Here is a 23270-nt window from a genome sequence, read left to right on the forward strand (position 1 = left end):
CCATAGAGAGAAGACACAGAGAATGGGGCATATAGCACCAGATGGTCTAACATACATGTGATTGGAGCCCCACAGAGAGAGGACACAGAGAATGGGGCATAAAAAGTATTTAAAGAAATAATAGCTGAATGATGTAAATGTGTAAATCCAAGAAGCTCAGCACACTCTAAGCAGTAGAAGTAAGAGAAAACCTTGTCTGGGCACATTGTAGTCAAACTACCGAACACCAAAGACAAAGATAACACCTGGAAAAAAAAAAGACGTTACACTCAGAGAATAAAGATTCAAATATCTCTGGCTTCTTATAACCACTGAAGGCCATAGGATGATGGACTGGCATCTTTAGAGTTCTAAAGAAAAACAATTGTCAACCCAGAGTTCTGTCCAGTGACAATATCCTTCAAAAACGAAAGCAAAATAAAGACATTTTCAGATAACGGAAAACTGAGAGAAGGCTTTGCCAGCAGACACTACAAGAAATGTTAAAGGAATATCTTCAGGCTGAAGGAATTATTGCTAGGCAGAAAGTCATCTGTAGAAAGGAGTAAAATCCACTGGAAATGGTAAAGGTAGGGAAATATGAAATGTTCTCTATTTCTTTTTTTCTTCATTTAATATAGACACAACTAAGGCAAAAACTGTAATACTGTAATATACACATTAGTGCAAAGAAGGGAGGGGATCCTTCCTGAATCTGTAACGTCACTGGCTCTCTAAATTCTACATGAAGCGGGGAAATACTAATCCCAGGTCTGTTGTGAGTAGACGAGATACCTATTGTTGGCCTTAGGGCAATCCCTAAAAGTAGTGCAAAGATATGTAGCTGAGGAGCCCACTGAGTGATTGAAATGGAGTAGTAAACATATTTGCTTCCAGTAAGAAGGCAGGAACAGAGGAACAGGATGAAAAACCAGGTGAGACTCTGAAAACAAAAAATAACCAATCAGCCATATCAATGATTACATTAAATGTAAGTGACTAAATCTTCCAGTTAAAAGACAGAGATGGCCGGGCACGGTGGCTCACGCTTGTAATCCCAGCACTTTGGGAGGCCGAGGCGGGCGGATCACGAGGTCAGGAGATCGAGACCACGGTGAAACCCCGTCTCTACTAAAAAATACAAAAAATTAGCCGGGCGTGGTGGCGGGCGCCGGTAGTCCCAGCTACTCGGAGAGGCTGAGGCAGGAGAATGGCGTGAACCCGGGAGGTGGAGCTTGCACTGAGCCGAGATCGCGCCACTGCACTCCAGCCTGGGCTACAGAGCAAGACTCCGTCTCAAAAAAAAAAAAAAAAAAAAAGACAGAGATTTAGAATCAGGCCAGGCACGGTGGCTCACACCTGTAATCCCAGCACTTTGGGAGGCCAAGGCGGGCGGATCACCTGAGATCATCAGGAGTTCAAGACCAGCCTGGCCAACATGACGAAACCTCGTCTCTACTAAAAATACAAAAGTTACACGGACATGGTGGCCATGCCTGTAGTCCCAGCCACTTGGGAGGCTGAGGCAGGGAGAGTCACTTGAACCCAGGAGGCAGAGGTTGCAGTGAGCCACTGCACTCCAGCCTGGGCAACAGAGTGAGACTCCGTCTCAAAACAAAAATCAATTTAAAAAAATCAAGTATCAAGTATATGCAGTTTTCAAGAGCTATGCTTTAAATATAAAGGTACAAATGAGTTGAAAGAGGAAGGATAAAGATAAAGAAGGATAGACTACATAAATGTACTGGAAAGCTAGAGTGGCTGTATTAACTTTAGACAAAGTAAAGTTCAAGACACGGAATATTACCAGAGGTGTACAGAGACATTTTGTGGTAATAAAAGAGTTAGTTGATCACAAAGACATAAAGGCACCACACACTGAACCTCACAATATATGAAGCAAAAATTGCAGAACTCCAGGAAGAAATACACAAATTCACAATTCTGTTTGGAGATTTTAACATCAATCACTCTTTCAATAATTGAAAGAACAACTAAACAAACAAAAAAAAGAGGACATAGAAGATCAGAACGGTACTATCAGCCACTTTGACATAATTGATGAACCCCTTTACCCTGCAGTACTTCTGGGTGTGTTTCCTAAGAAGAGTGTTCTTTTCATTCCCACAGGGATCAGCTGCAGTAGGTTTAACACGGTTGCCGTTCTGGGACCGCATCTCCCGCTCATTTTCCAGTTTGTCATCTGACCTAAGAATAATCTTTATAGCATTTACTTTCCAGAGTAGGGTTCGGTGTTGGGTTTAGTTGTCCGTTCTCTTCTGGGACGTCTATCTTTTATGATACTGATATTTTAAAGTTATGCGTTCCTTTAAATAAATGGTGTTCCTCTTTGGGGTTTGCCAGCTGTTTCCTGTGGTCGTCGTCCTGGGCAGGATGCTGCCTGCGGGGAGGACCCTCCCACACCACCTGCCTTGTCCTCCATGGTGCTGGTCTCCGGTGGGTGAGCCTGTGCTTCGAGGTGGTCAATGGGGAATGGAGATATGTCCAAACCACTTCCCATGGCCCCGTGAGAGACGCACGGCGGCATTCTGCAGCCATGACAGTGACCACGTGGGGAGGCTTCAAACAAGAAACATTTACTCTCCCACAGTTCTTGAGGCCAGAAGTCCGAAATCAGGGTGTCAGCAGGGCAGGTTCCCCCCAGTCTCTACGGGAGGGTCCTTCCTCATCTCTTCCAGCCCCTGGAGGCTCCGGGCATCCCTGGCTTGTGGACACATAACTTGGGTCCCTGCCGCTTTTCCTCCTCCTCTTTGGTCTGTCAGAGTTCCTGGTACCTCTCTCTGATAAGGATGCCTGTGATCAGATAGTCCAGGAGGCCCTCACCTTGAGATCCTTAATTACCTCCACAGAGACCCCTTTTCCAAATAAGACAGGGTTCAGGAATTAAGATGTGGACCAGTCTTTCTGGGGGCCTCCTTTTAGCCCACTGCCCCGGGCTTCTCTCTAACAAAAATGGGCTCAGACTGCACATTCTGTTTTATTCCCTGTCTATTTGCTTAATTCTTAAACAATTTTCATTACCTAGTCCTTATGACAATATTGGAAATCACAACTTTTTTTACTTCCCATCAAATCACAAGTATCTTCCTGTCTCGCCGACGTCGTCTCACAGCAGCTTTGGTCAGCACGTACTGCTCCTGACAGAGGCAGAGGCCGCGTGGAGAGTGGTCTGGGTCGCCACAGAGGCAGCAGGGTCGAGGCCTGGTGCCGCAGTCTCAGCAATGCACCGGTCAGTGCCTCAGATGCCATGCGCCCGTCTGGGCCGCTGCTACTTGGCGGCACGTGTGGTGGCCACAGGGTAGTCTGTTACATGTGTTTGCTCGTTGTGCCAAGCCCACCGGCCGGCACGTCGGTGGTTGTTCCTGATTTTTATTGCTGGAAGTGGTGCCTCAGTGGCCAGCTTTGTGGCACAGGGATATTTTGCAGGGCTGTGACTTACTGGGTGAACTAAGCTCCTGAGGTGGGCTGCTGGGTCAGGGTGTGCGTGGTGGACGGGTGCCGCCAGCCTGCACCCAGGGTTCGTGCTCACGGTGGAGGCAGCGTGCTGTTGTCCTGTTCCCTACTCAGAACACCCCATTTCCGAAAAACCAGTGAGAGTTTATAAGTGAAAATAATGTTATTTAAATACACATTTCTCTGCCAAGTTATTTTTCTCGGTTTTGCTCTTGTTGTTTCTCTGGGGATTTGTGTTTTGCCCTTGCCGTTCCCCTTTGGTGTGAATGTTCTTTGTTTATCCATCTGTAAGGGGCCCTGCTATCCAGGAAGGTAAATGCACGTGGAAGGTGTAACCCCTTGGCCGCATCCCATTCTGTATGCACAGACTTTGCTTTCCGCACAGGGTTCCTCTTGTGTCCAGTCTGCCCATCTTTCCCCATTTTCATTGCTGCCTTTGGTGCTTCATTGAAACGGCCTCCAGCACTTTTTCCTTACACTTTCAAGGGCTATTTACATCCCGTTTTAAACTGCTCACCTGTAGTGAATGGAACATGTACTCTGAGGTCGGTTTTCGCACAGTAATGGGAGCATCGTCCATCCATCCCTTCGTCTGTCTATCCATCCGTCTGTCCGTGGGAGCTGCGCATACACTTGGTGCTCCCTGCGCTGCCTGGCTTCAAAGCCCGGGTCCTCCCAACAGCCCTGGGACCTGGACTTCCTCTTGGCAGCTCCAGTAAGTGGCAACAGGCGACAGATGTTTGCAAAGACACCTCTTGTTATTACCATTTTATTTTCTCTGTTGTATGAACTTAAACATTAGGGTGGCAGTGGTCGTGTCTTCAGTGAACCAGTTGCCTCACTGGCTCTGCCGACCTGATATGTGTGGTCCAGCCCCATCCCTGCCGTCCCCGCGAGCCGCCATCCAGCCCCGTCCCTGCCGTCCCCGCGAGCTGCCGTCCAGCCCCGTCCCTGCTGTCCCCACGAGCCGCCATCCAGCCCTGTCCCTGCAAGCCACTGTCCAGCCCTGTCCCTGCCGTCCCCACAAGCCACCGTTCAGTCTAGCGCTTCCCTGTGCCAGGCAGGCCATGGCCCTGCACAGCAGGACCCAGCTCCTGGCCTTGCCAGTGCTAGCTGGCACCCCATCCCGTGACTGGGTGGGAGGCACAGTGGTCTGGTGGGTGCTCCACCCCCTCTCCTGTGAGGCGGGTAGACACGGAAGCCCCCCAGCTGCTCTCACCCAAAGGCGCTCCTCTTGTGGTATTTTTTTGGTAACTTCTATAAATAAATCCACATGTTTGGCCTTCACCACATGACAAAGACTTCAGTCTTGATGATATGATCAGCTGCAGACACAAGTCAGGAACCCTGGCGTGGTTCAGGAGGACACGGTTGATGATGTGATCAGCTGCAGACACAAGTCGGGAACCCGGGCGTGGTTCAGGAGAACATGGTTCATGATTAAGTTCCTGCTACACACTCTAGATAGGCCTCCAGCAAAGTTCTTTGTGCTAGGCCAGAAAGTAGATTTCTTACAAATTTACAACTAGCCTGCCCCAAAATGGGGAGCATAAAATTTAACAAATATTTATACATGAAGCCTTTTTACATATGATAAGTAGCTGGAACCAAATGTGCTTTTAAATCAAAGGCTTCCTATAGAAACGGGAGCCCCCTTCAAGTGCAAGGGGCAGGGCCTGTGCTGGGGCCGTGTGCAGCATATGCAGGGCATCGGGGATCTTGCTGCCTCCCTAGCACAGAGACCCCAACGGCCTGTCAGTCAACAGGGACCCCAGCGGCCTGTCAGTCAGCAGACACCCCAGTGGCCTGTCAGTCAACAGGGACCCCAGCGGCCTGTCAGTCAACAGAGACTCCAGTGGCCTGTCAGTCAGGGTGGGGGCTCACAGGGGAGCAGGTTCCTGACCTCACTAGGCAGTCAGAGGGAGCACGTTAACCCCGACCATCCAAAAGCAAAATCTACATCCCGCTGTCCAAGGAAGGACTTGAGTTTCTTTAAAGAACAAAACAGCAGAACAAACCCCAGAAGAACTCCATGGAGTCGGTATCTTCTAATGTGAGTTCCAACTGTTGAAAATATAATAAAAGCTATGAAAGTAATAAGACGTTTTAGTTTTTCATGTCATTACCTTAGCTAAAACCTGCTATTTAAAGAATCTTTTATCAGGCAGCCTTGAAATTCAAAATTCAAAGCAGGTGAAGTGACAGAAGAATGCGTTTTCAAACGCCCTGAGCCGATGTGAAGGCAGCTGCGTCTGGACTTACCCGTTCTCCACACGACGCTTGTATTTTGGTGGCCCTGAGTCACTGAAACTCTTCCAGGCCTTGGTCCCTTCTGATAAAAGCGTGAGGCTGCGTCTTTTTAGCTGGGATCTCCTGCCCTGTCGCCCAGGCTGGAGTGCAACAGTAGTGCGATCTTGGCTCACTGCAGCCTGGAACTCGTGGGCTTAAGCCATCTTCCAGCCTCAGCCCCAAAGTCACTGGGACTACAGGCGTGCGCCACCACACCTGGCTAATAAAAGAGCAAAGCTTTTATTCTCTATGGATTTTAAAAATCAGCTCCTTTTCCTTTCTCCATTCAACTAAGGTTATGTATTGTGAACATTTTGGGGGTAAATTTATTTCTAGCATTAGCCAATGTGTACAGCGGCTGCTTGGAAGATTTTGGTCATGGAAAGGGGGGCAGGGAGTGCAGTCTGCAGCCCACGAGGTGCCCTGTCTCCCAGCCTCCTTCCTCAGCTCACAGGGTGCCCTCTCTCCCTCGCAGCCTCCTTCCTCAGCCCATGGGGTGCCCCCTCTCTCCCTCGCAGCCTCCTTCCTCAGCCCATGGGGTGCCCTCTCTCCCTCGCAGCCTCCTTCCTCTGGAGTGAAAAGCAAATCTGGACTTCGTACTCTGTTACCTATAAAAAGTGTGGATCTCTACCGGGTAAGGGATGATTTAAAAAGATATCAGAGCCACTGGGGCAGCCACACACCTGATGCGGTTGAAGAATGAGCCCTCCCGTGCTCTGTCCCCGCCCACCTCGCCCACGGCTCAGATGTCGTTTGTCATGGCCCTTGCTGTGCTTTTATTGTAATGTCAAGGTGGAAAATCACAGACATATTTAAAGGTTGGACGGTGTAGGGAGCCCTGGGATGGGCAGTGGGCCCTGAGGGCCGTCCCACACCCTGTAGCCTTTCATTCCTGTGGATTTCATTAGGCAACGTTGCTTCTTAATGTCTTTAGTGAGATGTAATTCACATACCATAAAACTGCATTTAAAGCGCTTGTCCACACGCGGCTCAGGATGGCTTTGAATGAGGCCCAACACAAATTCATAAACTTTCTTAAAACGTTGAGTTTTTTTTTTTTTTTTTTTAGCTCATCAGCTGTCACTAGTGTTAGTATATTTTATGTGTGGCCCAAGACAGTTTTTCTTCTTCCATTGTGGCCCACAGAAGCCAAAAGATTGGACAACCCTGATATAAAGTGTGTAAGTCAATGTACATATTGATGGACTCTGAAGCCATCAGCACCAAGTTTAAAACATTCTGGCTGGGGCAGTTCACACCTGTCATCCCAGCACTTGGGGAGACGGAGGCAGGAGGATCACCTGAGTCTAGGAGTTTGACACCCGCCAGGACAACATGGCAAAACCTCTACAGAAAATACAAAAATTAGTGGGGCATCATGGTGTACACCTGTGGTCCCAGCAACTTGGGAGGCTGAGGCGGGAGGATTGCTTCAGCCCAGGAGGTTGAGGTTGTAGTGAGCTTATGCACCACTGCACTCCAACCTGGGTGATAGAATGAGACCGTGTCTCAAAAAAAAAAAATTTTGATCAACCCCAGAATAAACCTGGCAATCTACCTCCTGTTTCTGTGGACCAGCCTCTTCCGTACATTTCATGTCCACAAACCACATGCTGTGCTTTCTGTGTCGGGTGTGGCACTGAGCACCTGAGGCAGGGCTCCTCACGTGGGCTCCTCACGTGGGCATTTGTGCATCCTGGCCGCCTCTTGCGGGACCATAGGTGGCAGAGGGGGTTTCTTCTAGAGCCAAGGGTAGGTCTTGCTGTGAGGTGGGGTGGGGTTAGAGAGGCCAGAGGCTGAGGCAGGTGTGGGATGCGTTGGTGCTGCTTGCCCGCAGCTCTCCTGCCTCCTCTAGACATGCGTGCTGCTTGCCCACGGCTCTGCTGTCTGAGGGTGAGAAGCGGGTCACAGCATCACTGAAGCCCCTTTTGGTTGTGATTCAATAGTAAAGACACAGGCCTTTCCCAGCCTTTCCCACCAATTCCTTTCATTAAAGATCCCTTTTCTAATGATCTGTGCTTGAGGTCATGTGATGTCCTTAAATTTTCAGATTCCAGAGTATGACATTTTCCATGGCATTTAATTGATGCTGCAAAAAAATAAGTATTTATTCACTCATTCGCAAAATACGTATTTTTTAATTTCTGTGGGTACTTAGTAGGTGTATCTTGGAATATGTCTTGGTTGCCTGTTCTGGGCCTGCCTGCCTGTGTGTAAGCTGTGGGGAGGGGCTTCTGTTCCCCTAATGCCCAGCGGGCAGGTCCTCCTGGCAGGACTTCCCTGACCCCACACCGTGCTGGGCGCCAGGGTGGGCTTCACTCAGTGGGGAAACAGTGGGTTGTTGGTTGAGATAAGCCAGTGTTAATACTCGTTTCTTCTTTTGTTTTTCAGGTACTCTTTCGGTAAGTGAGATGCATTTAGAGAAGGCTCTGCGAGAGTTGAGCGTTGTGTGTTTGGTATGTATCTTCACGCACTTTTCCTGGCCTCTCCCGTTCCGTAGCCTCTGCCATCAGCCTTCCCAGTATGCACGGATGGCACTGGTGGGCGCTTGTGATCTGATCCGTGCCTCCTCTCTGGATGTGGGAGCTCCTGGGCTTCCAGGGCCCGGGCACCTAGAGATGGATGGCCGCATGCGTGATTGTGGGCATCTCACAGGTGTGATTACCACCGCTTCCCTGGGGCAGAGGGAAAGCACCCACAGGCCCATCCCCCGTGGACGCTCAAGGCTGTGTGCCCCTCGGCATAGAGAAGGTTCGCGGTGCTCACGGCGCTCACGCTGGCGGGCACTTTGGCTTGTGCTTTGTTTGGTGGAGGGGACCGGAGGTCTTCCCCATCCCACACAACGCAGTCAATACTGGAGGGTGGGAAGAGGGCAGCCACCCAGTGGATAGGACGGGGCCAGGAGGACAGTGGATGTGACCTCCATTGGGCCCGGAGGCCTCCGGAATGTCATGGGACACACGGTGGCTTGGTAAGCGGACCTGACTCCAGGACCTTGGGAAGGATGACCACCCTCCACGCCTGCCTTTCTCCCTGACCTCAGGGCGCAGGCGGAAGGGCCGGTCTTTGCTGGTAAAGGCCCTGGCCTGGGCCTCGCACTCAGGTTGTCTCTGCCCTGACCTCTCTGGCTCTCGGCGCCTTTCCCAGGAGAGCAGGGCGTGGATCTTTGCCTGCCTCCTTCACAGTCTCAGGCCTCAGGTCCTTGTGGTAGAGGTCACTTTCTTCATGCTTTTATTCCTCACATATTGTCATTCCTTCAATATTGAGTACCAGTGATGCTGGAAATTTGGATTGAATCAAAGGAAGAACATCAGAATCTGTTAAAATGTAAATACAAAGGAACCTTATTCCTGATTTTAATCACCTTGAAAGGCAAGTTCCTGTAATTGCAGCTGACCAGGCCACCTTGGGCCACTGTCACTCATGGGTTTCCTGGCTGCTGGGTGCCACCTGGCTCGGGGTGCACCATCAGGGCGTGCGGCTCTGCGTGCTCGCATCTGTTCGTTGTTTCCGTGTTTTTCTTAAAGCAAGAAGCAAAGAATTATTTCAGGAATTCCTTTTCCATTTGCAAATCTGACACAACCTGGTTGGAACCAGCTGGTTTTGGGCCCGCCAGTCCTATGGCTGCATCAAGGGAGCAGAGTGCTCACGAGTGTGGGAGCGAGTAGACGTGAGGAAGCGTGTGCGACGGCCTGAGTCCCCGGGCCTCCCCTGGAGTGCGCCAGGATGCATTCAGTATCAAAATGCCCACAGAGAAAACTACATTCTTCAACATTTAGATAAACAAATCTTTTCTTAGGAAATTTCATTTATTGAAAATTACAGCAGGCTGGGTGCAGTGGCTCATGCCTATAATCTTAACAGTTTGGGGGCTGAAGCAGGATTGCTTGAGCCCAGGAATTCCAGACCAGTCTGGGCAACATAGCAAGACCCTATCACCACAAAAAAAATTTTAAAAATTAAAATCATACAATTACAACAGTATTATTCTTTCCCAGTTCTTATGAGGAGGGAAACATTTAGGTCCTGACACCTGTGTCTAGCAGGAGACGTCTCTGCTGTCTGTTGTTGGGAACTCTGAGCAGTGATCGCAAAATCGAGTCCGTGAGCCAGGAGCCCAGTGCGCAGGTCAGAGGGTCAGCACCGCCAGGGCCGTGAGCGGGCGGGCCGGGGCAGGCTCGGGAGCCGCGGCTGAAGCTTGTGTGTTCCCTGTGAGAGATGGGCCTGCGAGGCCACGGTGCTGCCCTGTCTCAGCACCGAGGCCACAGGACCCATCGCTGAGGATGGGAAGGTCTGGAGCCCACCGTCCCCGTGCCCTCGCCTGTGAGGCCTCCCGGGGAACACAGGCTCTCCTCGAAGTAGGGTGTGGGGGAAGCGCCTGGGGCAGTGGACTCCCAGAGGCAGTGCTGGAGCGGCAGAGGCAGTCGAGGGGCCGGTGACACTGGAGCCAGCCTCCCGTGCTCCCAACCACTTGCTGGAGCAAAAGCAACGGGGTCTGCATCGGGGGGTGGGACGGGAGCCTGTGTGGCCGCCATCAGGGCTGCGCTTGCGCTCCCCGCCGAGGGAAGTCCGTCTTCTGCGTTTGCATCTCCCTGGGGGTTTTCAGGTGAGCGTCACACATTCTAACTGATTCTTTGGTAGCAGGTGGTAATTGTAGGGACTCAGAAGTGAATCCTTGACTCATTAATGTTAATGTTTTCTGCCTGAGAGCCCTCGTGAGCCTGAGTTTCATGTTGTGTCTGACCCTGCAGCGGCTCAGCACGTCCCTTTGGACCGTCGCACAGAAATTCAGAAGACTCATAGTAGCTTCGGCAGTGCTCTCCCTGCCTTCTGAGCAGCCATGCGTCTTTGAACTGTCTTCCCTTCCCTGATTTTGGAGAACATAGAGCTGCCAGTTACTGAGGTGTGACGCCGGGTGCTGGACCTCAGAACAGCTAGACCAAAGGTACTGGAAGGTCAGGCTTCCTGATCTGAGAACTCTGGGGAGGCTCCTTTCCTGTGGCCTCGTTCGGGACGGCCTGGGAGAACGCAGTTTGTGCGTGTGTTCCTCATCTCGTCCGCCACGCGTGTGCTTCTGTGTCCGTCTCAGTGACCGTTCCTCATCTCATCCGAGCCGCGTGTGCTTCTGTGTCCGTCTCAGTGACATTCCTTGTCTTCATTTTGCCCAGTGGGCTTTAGTGGAGGTCAAGTGGCTCAGGGGCGGCGTGGGGTCGGTCACTGGGACCCTGCAGCCCACAAAGCAGCATCCTCGGGCAGTGCGTGCCCCCAGGCAGCAGCCAGCCAGCTCCAGGTGGGCCAGGCTTCCAGGGCCCCCACCCAGCCCGGCCACTGGGCACATGTGTTTCTAAAATTAATTAAAACTAAATGAAATAAAAAGCTGTGGTCCTTGGTTGCGTTGGCTGCACCTCCGTGGCCGCGTGTAGCTGTGGCTTCCCCACTGGGCGGTCCCAGACTTTTTTTTTTTTTTTTTTGAGACGGAGTGTCGCTCTGTCGCCCAGGCTGGAGAGCAGTGCCACGGTCTTGGCTCACTGCAAGCTCCGCCTCCTGGGTTCAAGCGATTCTCCTGCCCCAGCCTCCCGAGTAGCTGGGATTACAGGTGCCCGCCACCACGCCCAGCTAATTTTTGTATTTTTAGTAGAGACTGCGTTTCACAGTGTTGGCCAGGCTGGTCTCCAACTCCTGACCTCAGGTAACCCGCCCGCCTCAGCCTCCCAAAGTGCTGGGATTACAGGCCTGAGCCATTGCGCCCGGCCCCAGACCATTCTCAGCCCAGCAGTCTGCAGAGGCTGCCAGTCAGAGATCCTAACATTTCACCAGCAGCAAACCCTGTCTGCTGAGGGCTCCCGGCTCGGCGTGGGCTCCCCGGGACGTGCTCTCACAGTGCTGTGGGCATGAGCGGGACCCGCCTGAAATACACACAGCTGCTGTTAGTGAACGGCTGCTGGCCGGGGAGTGTGCACAGGCCCGTCCCTGGTGTCTTCCTTTTTCTCAGGATGACCACACCCTCCACAGAATGTTTACCTTTCTTTTCTTTTCAAGGCAGGGTCTTGCTCTGTCACCCAGGCTGGAGTGCAGTGGTGCAATCTCAGCTCCTCGACCTCCCGGGCTCAGGCGATCCTCCCCCCTCAGCCTCCCGATCAGCTGGGACTACAGGCGCACTGCCACGGCCAGTTAACGTTTAACTTTTTGTCGAGACGGGGTCCCACTGTGCTGCCCAGGCTGGTCTTTGGGTCTCCGTTCACATCTCTCTACTGTTGTAAGAGCCCCTCCAGTGAGCTCGCCTGCTGCTGTCCTGGGCCCTGCGTCCCCGTTCAGACGGACACGACCGCTGCTGTCCCGGGCTCTGTGTCCCAGGGCCCTGCACCCCCGTTCAGATGGACTCAACTGCTGAACAGGATGAAGCTGCGTTCGTCAGGGCCGCGCTTTCCAGGACGCAGGAAAACCACAATATTTGTTAAACCCCATTCTGCCGTCTGTGTTTCTGCTGGAGTTTAGATAGAACTGAGCTTTGAGGGCTGCTGAGTTTGGTAACATTCACTTCAAAGAAGGAGCCTGACGGTAATGAATTCCGCAGCCCTGAGTGCGGCCGCTTCCTGCTGCCCTGCAGCGAGTGCACCTTTTGATATTCAGTGAGCCTGGATCTGGGGGTCTCTCAAGCCTCCAGCCGCCCTTGCGCATTGGAAAGGATGCAGGAACCCGAGAGGACCCGCAGCAGCGGGTGGCGGGGCTCTGTGGCGCGGCCTGCTTTCCCTCCAGGACCGGACTGCCTTTGCTGGCGCCCTCCCGACAATGCACTGTCCCCCAAGTGTGGGCCTGACCCCCAGCTTGGCCCCATCCCCCGAGTGTGGACTCTGTCCTCCAGCGTGGTCCCCATCCTCCCCGTCCCCCATGGGGCGCCATGCCTAGCACCTGGTTCTGTACGGAGAGCAGGCTCTGGGAAGGGGCTCCCATCTGCAGAGTTTGGTGAGGTTGAAACAGCAAAGGCCACGGCCGTTGTTCTGGGACTGAGACCAGGGCCTGTCCCCAGTGCTTCTGGAGACGCTTTCTGGCCCCTCCCAGGCCTGGGGCAGCTGGGAGGGATGGCTGGGCTTTCAGGCGCGGGATGGGACAGCATTGTGACCCCACTGGCCACTGAGATGTGACCAGGGGAAGGAGACACTCGTGGTGAGGGGTTCTGGAATCGGGGCAGCCTTGTGTGAGGAGGGGGCGGAGGCCACAGGCGCCAGGGCAGGGCAGGGCTTCCTCAGGCTCAGCTCCTGGGCCATTTTGCAGGGTCTTTGTGCCCAGATAGAGTCCCAGAGGAAGACCAACAGGTTCCCAAGGCCTTTGGAGTGTTTTAGGCTCCCAAAATCGTTTTGTAATTTCTTTGTGATTTTAGCCTGATGGACTTGGGTGTGTACAGGTGTCTACCTCCAGGCGATCCTACCCCCATCTTGCACCACTGGGCCCCATGGGGGTGTGGGGATGGGCTCGTGGGGGCATGGGGTGGGCCCATGGGGGTGTGGGGCGGGCTCTTGGGGGTGTGGGATGGGCTCGTGGGGATGTGGGGAGAGGCTCGTGGGGTGTGGGGATGGGCTCGTGCAGGGGACCAGGCTGTTGATGGTGACTGCCTGTGGGAAGGGGCTAGAGGCCTTTGCCCCCCTGCTCCCTCAGGGTAGTGAAGTGAGGGTGTCAGCTGGGGGCGTGCAGAGGAGTGAGGGTCCCAGGACCCAGGGAAGTGTTCTGGAAGTCTCCACCTTCCCAGGATATTTCTTTGTAGGAAGTGGGTTCTGTTTCTTACTACAGTCCCATCCAGGTGAGAGTTGGACAGGTCAGGGCCTGAGGGAATTTGGGGTCCTTGGAGTAAGAAGCTTCGTTAATGAATGGTTGGTTTATCCTCATCTTCTGGAAGGCCAGTGCTAGCTGACCTGGGGCCTTCCTCCATGCTGGGCCAGGTGTCAGCACCGACACACAGGCGGCCTGGGTCTCATTGGGATTGGACTGTGGTTACGCTGAAAACACGTAGAGGCTGTGGGGGCACGTCCACGTAGCGGGTGTGAAGAATGAATCTCAGCGGCAACGGGCGCTCCTGTGTGAGCCGCGGAGGCGGGACGGGCGGGCTGTCCCAGCGTCGGGGGCCTGTGTGGGGCTGCGGCCCGGGTTTCATTGCAGGTTGTGCTGGAATTCGATTGTTTGTTGCTACATTCGGAGGCTTTCCAAGCACACCAGGCCCCTCCTGGGTTTTGCTGCCGTGCTCTTGCCAAGGGGGAAACTTCCCCACCTCTCAGGTCTGCTTTCTAGGCTGTCCCTGCACAGGCCAGGTGCCACCGGGCGTGTGCAGGGCCCTAGACACTGGGCTAGGGTGTTTTCCATTGCGGCAGTACCTCCCGCCAGCTGTTGTGAATTAAATGCTCTGTGTGACCCTTCACCCTTGCCGCTCTTAAATTCATGCTTTAAAAACAGCTTAATGAGGGGTTTACTGGCCCAACTGGAAGTTTTTATTAAGCCCTATTAGTGCTGGAGCAGAACCTGCCTGCAGGAAGCGATTGCCGGGTGAGCTCCGAGCCGCCTGAGCTGCACCAGGCTCTACCAAGCAGCCCCAGTCCCTGCCCTCCTGTCCCTGCTTTAGCTGATGGTCCTTCCCTCCCCTTCCTAGCTCCCAGGGTCAGGAATGCAGTTTCTTTTAATTAAATTATTCCCAATCAGAGGCAGCTTCGATGGCCTCTGCTGTGAGCTCACCCAGCTGCCAGGCTGCAACTGGCAGGCTGAGCCAGCTCCTCTCTGGGTCCTTTCTCTTGCATTCCTGTGTTGATTTAATTGCACGGCCCCTCCCTGGGGGAGAAGCATCCTGTAGAGTGTGGTTCCGGAAGGTTCCCTCAAACTGAGAGGCAGAGCCCTTCCCTGTCACCTGGGGCTGGAGCGACCGTGGTCCTGGGAGGCAGAGCCCTTCCCTGTCACCTGGGGCTGGAGTGACTGTGGTCTTGCGTGCCTCTGGTCTCAGTGTCTGGTCGTGTTCTTCATAGGAAGGACAGGGGAGCCCACTTGGGTGACTTTTAGAGCCCCCCTCGTGACATGGGCTAGCCGTGAGCCAGCTCCACAGGCCATTTCCAAGGTGAGAAAGGGCTCTTGAACGGCTTCTGCCGCGTCCTCGCCGCGAGCGGCCCTTGGCTGGCCATGAGAGGAGGAGAGGCAGCCCTCAGACTTGGCTCCATCTCTGGCGGCCGCGGCCTGAGTCTTCGCCGGGGTGCAGTGGCCTTTCTGGACCCTCCAGTGCTCTCCACTGGGGTCTCGGGGTCTTTCTTGGCTCCAGGAGTGGTGTTCTCACCTAGTGGCTTCTCTGTCACTACTTGCCAGGCAGTCTTCTTGGGCCACAGGGACCCCAGCGTAGGCCCGGGGTGCTGCCCAGGGAGGACTCCTGTGGCTAGAAGGGGAGGACTTGCAGAGAGGAGAGGCGGCAAGTGGGGACGCGGGGAGCAGCTGACATCCTGGCTGTGACCTGCAGGGTCCCTGGGGTCCTGCATGCAGCCAGCACAGTGAAGGAGAAGAGGAAGGCTCTGGGTGCACGCCGGGGCCCCTTAGGGTGTGTGCCGTGGTGCCGGGTTCCACCTTCTTCACACGTGTGCATGCACAGCTTTGGTGGGCACTTGTTTTCAGGGTGGTCTTTTTTCATCTAATTTTCATCCACCCTGTGTTAACCTCCTGGTTCTGTCCGTCCTTATCTTCATGCCAACTCAGATGTGTACCCAAGCACAGACATATGCAAACATGCATGCGCACATGCGCACACACAAACACACGTATGCAGATCCTATGCAAACACACGAGCACACATGGACACAGGCACACATGCAGATCACATGCAAACTGCACGCGTGGACACAATGCAGATCGTAGGCAAACACGTGCACACATGCACACACGTATGCAGATCATATGTGAACACACGTGCATGTGTGCACACACCGATGCGTACATAGATCGCATGTAAACACGTGCACACATGTGCGCACACACTTATGCAGATCATATGCAAACATGTGCATGCATGCATATAGACATGTATGCAGATCATATGCAAACACGTGCACACACATGCAGATAATATGCAAACACGTGCACACGTGCACACAGACATGCAGATCATTTGCAAACATGCATGCACATGTGCACAGATACATAATTTTTTTTCAGAGACAGGGCCTTGCTCTGTTGTCCAAGCTGGACTGCAGTGGCACAATCACGGCTCATTGCAGCCTCGACCTCCCCAGACTCAAGTGATCTTCCCACCTCAGCCTCCCAAGTAGCTAGGACCACAGACATGAACCACCACACCCGATTAATTCTTTTATTTTCTTTTTTATAGAGACAGGGTCTTGCTATGTTGTCCAGGCTGGTCTTGAACTCCTAGGCTCAAATCGTCGTCCTCTCTTGACCTCCCAAAGGGCTTTAGGAGATTACAGGCATGAGCCACCACGCCCACCCAGAAAATAGATTTTAAAGGCCATTTTGTCTCATTCACATGGTCATTAACATTTTGTTGGTTTTGAATTTCTCCCATCACCTTGTTACCCATTTCTATTTTGAAAACATGGTTATCTCTTTACTATGCAGAATTCTACACTACTGAAGAACTGTTTTGTTGCAGTAATTCATACTTCCTGTGCTGAATCCACTTGGGTGGCTTTAATCTAGAATCTTCGACATTGCCTTTTAATTGTTTTTGTTAGGCTGTGTGGATGCAGGATGTTTGGTGGCATCCGCTATTCATTCGTAGTGGATTAGTGACAGTGACAGGGAGCATGGAGGTTCCTGTGTGGCCCTGTGGTGGCTGAAGAGGGCGGTTTCATCACCACCTATTCTGCAGGGGGCAGCTGAGCCCAGCAGGCGTTAGGGGACTTGCTGTCAGCACTCTGCAGACGAGGGTCTGACTGCACGCGTTCCTCCCCTCCACCCTCCCGCCGCCGGCTGTAGGGCACAATCTGTGCGGTGGCCTTGCCACCCCCAGCAGGTCTGCGTCCGTTCTCCCGCCTGGGGCTTAATACTTGTTTCCTCCTTTTCCTCACTCTCCCTTGCCAAAACCGCCATAGATCATCCCCTTTATGGGTCTTTTCAAAGAGCTGGTTTTATCTATCAGAATTTTAAAATGTACTCTAGCTCATTAATTTTTGCCTCTTGTAGGTTGCTTGCTTTTTCTGGGAGAAAGTGGTTTATCATTTCCAGTGCCTGGAGTTGGTTCAGCTATTTTCTGTCTCTTCTTCTCTGCTAATGAAAGCCACCTGGAGGGCTGCTACCCGCTTCTGGCTATGTCCCTGCCCTACCCCATCATCTGAGACCCCCGGCTGCCCTGACAGTGGCCGATGGTGTGGTTTTATACCTTCAGCCCTAATGCCTCTAGACCAAGGACCACCTGGAGAAATCCTTCGAAACTGCCACATGCTCAGGGTTTTACAGGTGGCCTTTTGTTTCTCAACTTTGATTTTACTATGCTGTGGCCAATGTGGCCTGAAGATTGTTCTTTTAATTATTAAAAAAATTAGGCATGTGCATGAATAGTCAAATTGTATTAGACGACTTATAATAAAAACAGAAGCACCTGCTGTACCACTTCTCAGCCACATGCTGTTCTCCAGACAACCCTTTTATCACTTCCCACACTTATTTGCCTGTCTTTCTGACCGATAGGTTTATATGGATTATTCTTCCCGTACCATGGTTAGACACTGTATATACATGTCCTCTTATGAACGACAGGGATTGCCCTCACACACCCTAATGTTCTTCTCATCATCATCATCAGTATAGCTGTGTCACAAATATAATTTTTATTCGTTTAATTGTCTTTACATTATTTTGACTCCGTAAATATTGTGACTGCTGAGCCAAATAGTGAACTGTAGTAACTTTTTCTCTAATAACTCTTCATTTTTCCTGGAGTTAATAGTTGCCTCTTCTTTTTTGATTGGCTTAGTTTTTCATCTCTGATCATATCTCACTAATTTGTTCCAACTTTACCAGCACAACTGGTCAACCCTTTCCAATACTGTTGTTTTTACAGAATCAAACCCATTGGACAATCCATCAGTTTTTTCTCTCCACGTTGTGAAGATTTCCACTCAGGACCTCATTGTTACTGCTTGGAGCAGATGCTTTGTAGGCCTCTGGATTTGGAGGTTGTGGGGCAGGTTAACTCTGCCAGATTGGGTGCCACTTATGAGTTTGTCCCTCTGCCCATCACAGGGATCCTAAGATGGTTCCCAGGAGCAGATGACCTCATTGTATTGAGGGTAAGGCTCAGAGTCCACAGCCCCTCCTCCACTTCCTTCTAAAGCAGTGTTCTTGAGGATTTCTCTTTTTTTTAGAGCCGGGATCTTGCTCTGTTGCTCAGGCTAGTCTCAAACCACTGGGCTCAAGCTATGCTGCCACCTCAGCCTCCTGAGTAGCCGGGACTATCGGTGCAAACCACCAGGATCCTTTTTGACTCTTTGCTTGATCACATTTATAGAAAGACATGTAAAAGCAGCTGCTGAGATGGGTCCCTCTCTGCTTGTCCAGTGGTGGTGGTCACTGTCTGGTAGGGTGAGCCGTCGTTGTCCTCACGCTGCCCTGTGGGGCTTCCCTGCTGGGCAAAGGCATGTGCACCTGGAGTTGTGCGAGCAGCAGAGAGGCCAGAAGTGCCTTTGGTCTTATGAAACACTGTTGTGGCCATTGGATGGGGGAGACACAGACATGGGTGCAGATTCAGTGCATGGCCCCCAGGCCGGGGGAGACACAGACAAAGATGCAGACTCTGGTCCCCACACCCTCTGCCGCCTGTCCCATGCTTCCCCTGCTGTCTCTGACTCAGGCCCCGCGCCCTCTGCCACCCGTCCCGCACTCCCCCTGCTCCCTGACTCAGGCCCCGTGCCCTCTGCTGCCTGTCCTATGCTCCGCCTGGTTTATGACACTGCCAGACAACCATCTCCTGTTTTTATCTTTCCAGCCCTGGATCAAGCTCTTCCCTGAGAAGCCTGATGTTTTAGTGGGGAAGGTGTTTAGAGACCAAGACATGGGTGCTGGGGTGCCTGTTGCTACCGGGGTGCTGCGGCTTCTCAGCCCCTCAGTGGGCAGAGTTAGGAAATACGTGGCTGTTCAGGAAGGCACGCAATGGGGAGGAATGAACTATGGACAGCTGGGGACCCTCGTAGGCCACAGTGCACCGTGCTGGTGTTAGTGGCTGCCACATCCGCCCCACCCTCCTTGCCCCTGCTCTGTTTTGCCATGAGGCAGATCCCAGGCATCACATTCCCACGTTTGGAAATGCCTCCTCATACACCTGAAGACAGGGCCTTTGCAACAACACGACACCAACACCACATCACACCCGAAAACCCAGGCGACTTTCTTCACGTCCATGTTAGTGATGCCTTTTCGCAGCTGTTTGTCCACACAAGGGCTGGCCACGTTGGGTGGACGCCCTTGCGCTGTGTCCCTGCTTCAGGTCCTGCTGGATCAGTTCCCCGGTGGCCACTCTGCCTGCCACTCTGCCTACCTGGCTACCAGTCGCTGTGGGCTGGGGGTGAGAGCTCACGGCTGGATCAGAACCCCCTCTGTGGCCCCCCTTGGGAGGTGGCTGCCTTCTCCCACCTTGCCGTGGAGGCGAGATTGTGCAGGGACCAGGGGCTGCCCTGATCTGCCCGTGAGAAAGCCCCTGGGTGGTTGCTGCCAAGGAGCACGGCTGGGCCTGCGAGACAGGGTGCCCCGATCTGCCTGGAAGTTTTCTGTCCAGGCCGCCCTCCCTCTATCCCGTGTTGGCTGCTTGGAATGCGTCTCTCTGGACCTCACCTGGGATAAACGGCGGCTTCTCTCCCCTTACTCCTCAGCTGTGGGGGAGCGCTGGTTTCCAGGCCCGCTCACAGGATGGTTAATGTTCCGCCCAGACCTTGCTAACACCTCTCAGCGGCTGAGCCTATTTCTGTAGATTCTCTTACTTATGTTTTGTTTGTAAATTTTCTATGTAGTCAATCTTTTTTACATTTCAAACCTTTTAACCTTTGTTTTTCTCCTAAGAATTGTATAGTAAAACCTGCACAGGGACCGCCTGGATGCCATAGGTTCTGCTTACAGGGTTTGCTGCGTCGTTATGTAGCAGGTCTCCTTGCCCGTGTCCCCCGTCACTGCGTCGGTGCATTGTATAGTAAAACCCGCACAGGGACCGCCTGGATGCCGTAGGTTCTGCTTACAGGGTTTGCTGTGTCGTTACGTAGCGGGTCTCCTCGCCCGTGTCCCCCGTCCCTGCATCGGTGCTTCAGCGCGCATCAGGGTGGGGCTGGTGTCAGCACTCCCCCAGGGGCTTCAGCCTGCACATCGTTAGCTGGAACTCACGGCGCACTGCGTCTTTCCCTCAATAAAGAACTTGCACGAGCCCCATCAAGGTATAGGGAGTGACCGTCACCCCAGAAAATCCCCTCATCCCCCCTCGTCCCCATTTGTACAGAGATACAGCTGTCTTGTTCTGAGGTCAAGCCCCTGTGAGAACGCGTGGAGCGTTTTGTCTCTGCCCCCACACACTCCGCCAGGGGGTTTGGCTTTGTGCCGGTGCCTGGCTCGTGGGTGAACTTTCCACAGGGCCTGTCTAGTCCGCGTCTCTGCAGGGAGCGCAGGTCTGTGTGCCCACCCAGGAGGTCTTGGACCCAGCGGCCCCTCAAGAAAGGCTATGGCGACTGTGTTCACCGCAAGAGGGCTCTGCGCTGTCTGAAAAGGGGAACAGAATGGCCCAGGGGAAGCAGATTTGTAGGTGATATTAGGAAAGCTTCCTCCTGCCTTCTACTTACCCGGACTTCTTATCCTCCCAGGCACTTGACTCACAGTCTTACCTCCTTGAGCTACCTCCAGAGAAAATGGTCTTTGTTTTACTGAGTTCCTTCTAAGCGCAGTCTGTGATGGGGCCCGTTCTGTCCTGTCCTCGCCCTGCTGAGTACTCAGAGACCCGGGCCACCTGCTGACCGAGGCCAGCTCCCGCCACACCTGCTCTGGGCCACGTGGTGCCGAGTTGCTTCCTCCTTCAGGATCTGATGACACTGGAAGTTCCCCGGGGAGAGCAGCGGTGTCCTTTGCTGCTGGAGACGCCTGCAGATGCCCAGACTGCTCTGGGCGTGCAGGAGCCCCTGGGGAAGGATCCGCACCTGGCTCCCTCTCTCCATCTGTCCCTCGTTTCGGACGGGAAGTCGACTGTCATTCCTCGTGTTCCAGTGTAACGTGTTATTTATCTCTGATGGCTTTGGGGATTTTATCTTCGGTTGCCAGTTTTTTGACTATGATATGCCTACTTTTTACCAAATTTGGATAATTTTTGCCAGTATTTGGGGGGGTTGCCCCATGTTCTGTCTCCTCTCCTGTGGCTCCATGGACGTGGACGTCAGGCTTCTGCCTGCCTTCCACGAGCTCCTGGGCCCTGTGCTTCTGTTTGGTGTTTTCTAAAAGCCTCTCGTCTCTAGAGTAAGTCACTGTGGCTCCTGTGTCTTCACGTTCACTGCCTTTTCTTTCTGTTCTCCACTCTGCTGCTGAGCTCAGCCAGGGGCATTTGTGCTCTGGAGATTTTAGTTCTCGCTCTGGAGTAGGCTTGGCCTTCCTCCGAGGCTCTGTGTCTCTGCTCAGCTCTCCGGCCTGCCTGCCTGGCAAGCACGTTTTCCTGTGCTTTCCGGTCCTGATGCTTTCCTGCATCCGTGTGGAGCCAGCGCTTGGGGTGTGGTGTGTAGAGAGGGGAATGTGGACATGCAATGTGTGCTGTGGGGGCTGACAGGCCGGGGCCAGTGTGGATGTTGTGTTGGGGGTTGAGCCGATGGGCTGGGGCCAGTGTGAATGTCGTGTCGGGGGCCAAGCCAACGGGCCAGGGCCAGTGTGGATATCACGTTGGGAGCCGACGGGCTGGGGCCGGTGTGAATGTCGTGTCGGGGGCCAAGCCAACGGGCCAGGGCCGGTGTGGATGTTGTGCTGGGGGCCGACAGGCCGGGGCCAGTGTGGATGTCCTGTCCAGCAAGGCCCTGGAGGTGGCGTCCAGGCAGAGTCTTGACCAAGGCTGGAAGGATGGTGCCAGGGGCAGGAGCCTGACTGCCTCGGAGGAAGGGAGTCCCGGGGTGGAGCTGTGGGGTGGGGAGACCCTTGTGGGTGCTGGCTGCCTCACCCTCACCCCCAAGTTCTGTCTGTGGGTCCCCGTGAGGCTCCTCCCAGGGCGGCCCTGCCACCTCATGTAGCTGAAACCCAGTCCTCTCTGCACGCCAGTGTTTCTAGGAAAACACTTCTGTCTTTCTCCCCAAGACCTCCAGGACGTAGGCCTGAGGATGTCCCTGGCTTCGTCAGTTGCTGCTGCCCGAGGCTCCCCGAGAGTGACCCACATGAGACTGCAGCCCAGACGGCCTCCCTGCCTCCGAGGGCGCACACTGTCCAGAGCGGGTCTGTGGGTGGGACGCCCCCAGCGGCCTCTAGGCCCCTTGTCTGCGGGGCCTGTGCCCTGGCGCTGCCGGCACTGCTGTCCTCACGCGAGCGCTGGAGACGTGAGCTTTCCCGGGGGGCTCAGCGGTGATGGAGGTGGGGTGGGGAGCTCTGTGTGTCCACCATAGGTCCTGACAGAGATGAGGCAGAGGCCACAGGGCTGCCCTGACCCCTGCCCTGGGCATGTGGGGTGATACCAGCCCACTTCTGAGGTGTGCCAATCCCCACGTTCCTTCTCTGTGAGTGTGTGAGCTCACATTACCCCTGGACACACTTCCCTCCACGTGGGGTGGGTTGTGCCTGTCGGCCACACTGAGCACACCTGGAAACGCCGACTGCCGAGTGTCAGGGGAGGGTCTGGAAAAGCCGGGAGTGAAAACAGACTGTCCCCCGAGACTGTGCGGTGAGGGGAACACCTGCTTCTGCAGCCTGGGGGTCCACGCTGACATGCCGACTGCCCACACAGGTGTCACAGCAGGGATGTGGATGCTGCCGGGCTGTGCAGGCTCCAGCCCAGGAGGCCCCGTGGGAGGAGCAGGCAGGTGCCGTGAGCTCCTCCCATGGCTGCTCGGGAGTGAGACCCACATCCCACAGGTGTCTCTGAGCAGGCGCCCACCCCAGGAGTGGCTGAGAGTCAGGGTGCACCCCGGGACATTGGCCCCACATGGTCACTTAAATTCACATCCAACTGAACCAAAGTTAAATGCAATTTAAAATGTGCTTCTCAGCCACGCGGGCTGCCTTTGCGTGCTTCAAGGCCTGAAGGGCTGGGGCCCTTGAGGCACACTGTGACCCAGGACAGCTCCGTGGGCACAACGTCCCCGCAGCCCACGATAGCCAGCACTTTTCTGGGGTCTCATGAGTCGCTTGGAGGCTCGGCACACTTCAGCCATTTTTCATGCCCGGGGCACAGAAGACAAATAAATGGTAATGTGTGGTGCCTGCCAGCCTGACTTAGGTGAAATACTTGGAATACATTAATCCTAAACACTCTTGGCCGTGAAGTCTAATTTCCGTGGACGGGAAGCATTTTGGTATTTATCCAAAACCAATAAAGATAGCTAAGGTCATTACTGCGGATT

At 53.7% G+C, this 23270-nt stretch overlaps 1 protein-coding gene across 1 annotated transcript in view; it reads left to right on the forward strand.

Moving 5' to 3' along the window:
• The first annotated feature begins 8146 nt into the window (after positions 1-8146).
• Positions 8147-23270, forward strand: part of LMF1 (lipase maturation factor 1) — a 71483-nt gene continuing 56359 nt past the window's right edge. Inside the window, exon 1 of the mRNA XM_032144847.2 lies at positions 8147-8198. The gene's annotated coding sequence lies outside the window, so the exon portion shown is untranslated. The remainder of the gene's footprint in view (positions 8199-23270) is intronic.

This window comes from Hylobates moloch, unplaced genomic scaffold (assembly GCF_009828535.3).
Source record: "Hylobates moloch isolate HMO894 unplaced genomic scaffold, HMol_V3 SCAFFOLD_23, whole genome shotgun sequence".
NCBI classification, from domain to species: domain Eukaryota; kingdom Metazoa; phylum Chordata; class Mammalia; order Primates; family Hylobatidae; genus Hylobates; species Hylobates moloch.